The 5,000-nt window shown below is 47.8% G+C and overlaps 1 non-coding gene across 1 annotated transcript; it reads left to right on the forward strand.

The window, feature by feature from the left end:
- Nucleotides 1–487: 487 nt before the first annotated feature.
- On the forward strand, nucleotides 488–679 carry LOC140214782 (U2 spliceosomal RNA). Its single transcript, XR_011891712.1, has one exon. It is a non-coding gene; the product is annotated as a U2 spliceosomal RNA (small nuclear RNA).
- Nucleotides 680–5,000: the final 4,321 nt, after the last annotated feature.

Here is a 5,000-nt window from a genome sequence, read left to right on the forward strand (position 1 = left end):
ACATGGGGCATGCTACCTAATTCTACCGGTCGATTCGACACGTTGCGATCCGTCCCGGCCTGTGCCGTATCAAAATTTTCAGTGGGCCTTGCGGTAAATAAAAAGAAATGAAGGAAATGCGCGTAGTATATTACAATTGCACACGGGCTTGAAACGAAGCCCTCAAGGAAGGTCACCTTGAGCGGTCGCATTCAGACGGAAGTAAGCATTCCCCTGGCGCGTTTTTTTCCGCTCGCCTGTTCCGTTTTCTACGAGGTTGCCTTGGTTGGTTTCGCGTTACAAGCAAGCTTGCACTCGGGTCTCGTTTCTACGCGACAGCGTTTCGTTAACAGCGAAAGACTGAGGCGTTGCGAGTTCATCCGTGAGATAGGGAGCGTTGAGTCTGTACACAGGCTGAATTTTATAATATTGCCCACGCTGTTGCTGAGGTTACCCATGTCGGCAGGGCGCCCACAAGGCAGTAGTACAATGAAGTGAAGTGAAGGACATCGCTTCTCGGCCTTTTGGCTAAGATCAAAGTGTAGTATCTGTTCTTATCAGCTTAATATCTGATACGGGTTCTATATGGACCCACGATATTAAACCTATTTTTGGAAGTTGGCGGAGTGCTTGAAGCCTGCTTCACCTCCGCCGCAGGTCGGCCCGGTATTGCACTACCTCCGGGATCGGCCCCGCTCACTTAGGTGAGACTTCATTCAATCAAAATGAAGAGCACAAGCTCAACGCGAGCAGTGACTTGACACGCACCATTCCTATACTACACGCAACGATGCCGGTTCGCGGACCACGAGAGTAATTAAACTGCCACTCCATCTGTGTGTAGCGTCGCACTTGTTGCGTCGCAAATGGGACAGCCGCTCCAGCAAATTTCTAGTTATGGGCTTCGAGAAAAATTAATGAAAGCAAAAGAAAGAACCAGAATTCCTATTTGTCCGATGTCTCTGAATGATTGTCTCCTGTAAAGAGCCACTTGGGGGGATGGGGGGTAGGATTAGCCGTGGGGTTCGCAATCAATATGAATCCCACTCAAAGCCAACACTGGATTTTGGAGTTCACTATCGCTTGGATCCGTAAACCACCGCGGCCACGCAAGCTCGCCCTGCCGCCGAAATCCGCTGCCCAAGTGGAAGAAAGATTCCCTATGAAAGAAAAATAGAGTGCCCGATTTCTGGCAACTACTGTGCAGCCTTTGTGTACACATTTTCGCAGCAGTGGGACCGAGCGCCTCGAAAACAAACTTGTCGTATGCCCAAATGTGGCGAAATATATTCAAGGGTTAAAAGGTGCCTCATCTTTCTAACCTGTATGTTACGAAGACCTGTTGCTACCTTTTCATCATGAACATCATCATCATCATCATCCTGGCTACGCCCACTGCAGGGCAAAGGCATCTGCCATGATCCTCCAAGTACCCCGGTCAGGTGCCGATTGTCGCCATGTAGTCCCTAATCTAATCTGCCCTCCTAACTTTCTGCCACCCCCTGCTACGCTTCCCTCCTCTTGGAATTCAGTCTGTAACCCTTAATGGCCACCGGTTATCTTCCCCCCAGATTGCATGCCCTGCGCATGCCCATTTGTTTTTCCTGGTTTAAACTTTGGTGTCATTAACGAGCGTTTCTTCTCGCACACCCCAATCTGCTCTATTCCGATCCCCCCGTGACGCCACACCCATCATCCTTCTTTCCAGAGCCCGTTGCGTCGCCCTCAGTTACCCTTCGGTAATCCTCAAAGCTTTTTGTTGGGGCACTCGTGGCATCTTTCTCGTTTAATGAAGTCAAATTTTTTTCAGTTTTGGGGGAAAACTCAATGAGCTAGGCGCGATTGTGTCCCTGGCGCCGCTCTCAACAAGATGGCGGCGCCCATGCTTTTTGCCTGCAGGTTCGGCCCTACGCAGAACACGCCTGCCGGGCAGTGTAGCCACGTTGAAGGGGCAAAGCGTAGTGCAGTGAAGCGCTTGCTCGGGCGAAAAAACGCAAATATGAGCCAAACAGGAATTTCCATTATTGGAAATTCCAGTTCAGTTTGCGCATTGCGTTCGCCTAAGGTAAAGAACACAAATGCGAGTGCCACAGCAGTCAAGTCAAAGCTTAGGATTGCGTATCATTTTTTTTTTTTTTTTTTCTTTTCGTGCCTTTTACTCCTGGCCTGCGTGGCCCTAGCGCGCATGCACACGAAAGTAATGAAATGCTGAAAACACGAAATAATGCGGTGCGGCTGTATCATATCTATTTTGTGCGCTTTGTTCTTTGTGGACTACAGCGGTGTGCGTCATGAGAAAGTTTCGGTGCCCTTCTTGGGTGACCAGTGAAGCTATATTTAAAACCACATTGATTTGTACGGTTATTGCTACAAACTGCGTGTGGGTGTTTTTCTTTTTCGCTGCCAACGATGGGTTATCGCAACCGCGATCGGTTCTGCTGCTACGCTAGACGCGTGCTTGCCAACGGTTGGCTCTATACGCGACCCGCGACGCGTGGTCGGCACATTCAAGCAGTCAATTGCAAACCGTTCCAAGAAAAAGGATGTACTCCACTTGCCACCTAGTTCGACGATTGTACTTTCTGACCCTCGAGGAAGCGCCGCCTTCCCACGTTTTCTATAATACGATAAGATTCAGAGCGACCGCGACCACTTGTCTTTGTCAATATCTCGGAAACGCTTTCTTTGTTTTCTTTTTTTTTTTTTTAAATCCAGATACTCAGACGCGCCCGTGTTCACGCGCACTTGTTCTCTCCGATAAGCAGGGAAGCTCGGTTGGGGTGGTGTCGGGCCTTGCGCATGCGCTGCTGAGCTCGTCGCTTCGCCGGCCGGTCGATGCTGGCGCGGTACTGGTAATGAACTTCGACGTGCATGGTGAAACGTCACTTTGTATTGCCACTGTAGACTAGCAATGCAATGTGTTTGCGAGCGATTGGATAAATGAGAAAGCGTGCACTGTCTACAGTTCATGCCCCTCTAGAGTAGTGGAAATGTTGCTCCAAGTGTTAGGTTTGTAATTTGCGCCTACGAACATGAACTAAACAAAGAAAATGGTCTGCAGCCGCCTTCGCTTCATAAAATTCCCGTACGAAGAAATTTCCGTGCGCGAATGAGAGAGCAAAAGAGAGAAACCATGTTAAGAAGAATGGCTGCCTTTTACGTGATCTCGCGCATGAAACCAGACGATAGATTAATTTTAGCCGTTCATTTTGATTTGCCGAATGTAAACCGGAACACTTTCTCCACGCGGTCTTCAGATTTGAATGGCAATCAATCACATCCTTTCTTTTTTTTTTTTTTTTTCTGTTTCTTTCTATCTGGAACCGAAAGAATTCAGAACGCCATTTCAATCTTAGATTCGATTAGATATCGCGACTGGTATGCTGAAATATCACGCCTTATCTGGTGTTAACCTTCTTGATCACGGCAATAAAAAATCGCCAGTTCCCGAACTTTAATCGCGCCGAAGATGAACCGATATGCTGGATTCTTATTGTCATGATTTTATAGAAAGCGCTGGTTCTATGGCTAGCTTTGAGGAAAAGAAAAACATCGTTCAGGAATGTATAACTCTAAACAACTAAAAAAAAAAATCTGCCGGCAATTGGTACTACAACGAGAGTACTGAGAATACTGGAAAAGATGAAATCCAATCATGCTGAACTGAACTGAGATTATTTCATCAAGACATGCCCCGAAAAACGTGGCCACTTTCAATGATAATTTCAAATGTGATTTCTTTCTTTTTTTTTTTTCTTTTTTTTTTTTTTTTTACGACGGATAATAATTATCTTTCCAATGGCGGATGTGAAAATTTCAGAGCACGTCATTTTCGAAATCCCAAGGCCCCGGACGCATTCTCTCTTCTTTAAGTATTTTGGTGGTGCACACGGAGGAAAATTTCGCGCACGTAATTTATAAACTAGTAGTTGATTTTCTAGAAGAACACAAAGTGCTGACAAACGGCCAACCAGGACACAATTAAATTGGTATTACGCACGGTTTCGAAGCCGCGGTAACAAAAGGGTAACAAAGGGACGTTCATTTCGTGGTGTCGATTTCACGTCTCTCACAATAAAAAAAAAAAAAATAATAATAATAAAAACTACTGCATAAAATAGGTTTTCCCAAACTGGATGGTTTCGATCAGCTTTTGAACAGCCCTTCCTTAAATTGAGTTGGCGTTGATTGAGCAGGTGCGGGCCTCTGCTGTTTTGGATTTTTGTAAATGGCATCAGTACTGGACAGTCCGTTCACTTGAGGATCAAAGGAGAAACCCCCCAAAAAAATATCATATCGTGGTGAGAGACGTGGCAGATGAGTACAATTATCGGCAGAAAAAAAAAAAGGAAAACCGCCTCGTACTCAGAAGCCGCTCCTCTCACGTGTGAAGCTTCAAACAAATTGTTTTTCTTGAGACGCTCTATAAAGTTATACACAGCTCCTTAAATGCAGCACCCGCACACAAAGCCAAACGTTCCAAGCTGGAAAGAAAGCATGAAATTCGCGGTGCCCGTTTCCTGTGAAACAACGGGCAACAATACGCCAAGTCCGCTACCACGTCAGCCGGGGCGGCCACACCCCGCCCGCGCTTAAGCCACATATGGCGACTGAAAATGCTCGCCGCTCAAGCTGCGCGCGGCAAAGTCCGCAACCACGTCAGCCGGGGCGGCCACGGAGAGCGCCGAACGCCCGCGCTTAAGCCTGAAAATGCTCGGCGCTTACGCCAGGTAGCGAGAAAAAATGCTCGGCGCTTAAGCCACGCGGGGACTAAAAACTGAAGCCACGGGATTGTTGCTGAAATTGTATGCATTCCGGTGGAGGTCTGTCGGCGCCGGCGCGCGGCAAAGTCCGCAACCACGTCAGCCGGGGCGGCCACGGAGAGCGCCGAACGCCCGCGCTTAAGGCTGAAAATGCTCGGCGCTTAAGCCAGGTAGCGCGAAAAAATGCTCGGCGCTTAAGCCAGGTAGCGAGTAAAAATGCTCGGCGCTTAAGCCACGCGGGGACTACAACTGAAGCCA

Source organism: Dermacentor andersoni, unplaced genomic scaffold (assembly GCF_023375885.2).
Source record: "Dermacentor andersoni unplaced genomic scaffold, qqDerAnde1_hic_scaffold ctg00000622.1, whole genome shotgun sequence".
NCBI classification, from domain to species: Eukaryota; Metazoa; Arthropoda; class Arachnida; order Ixodida; family Ixodidae; genus Dermacentor; species Dermacentor andersoni.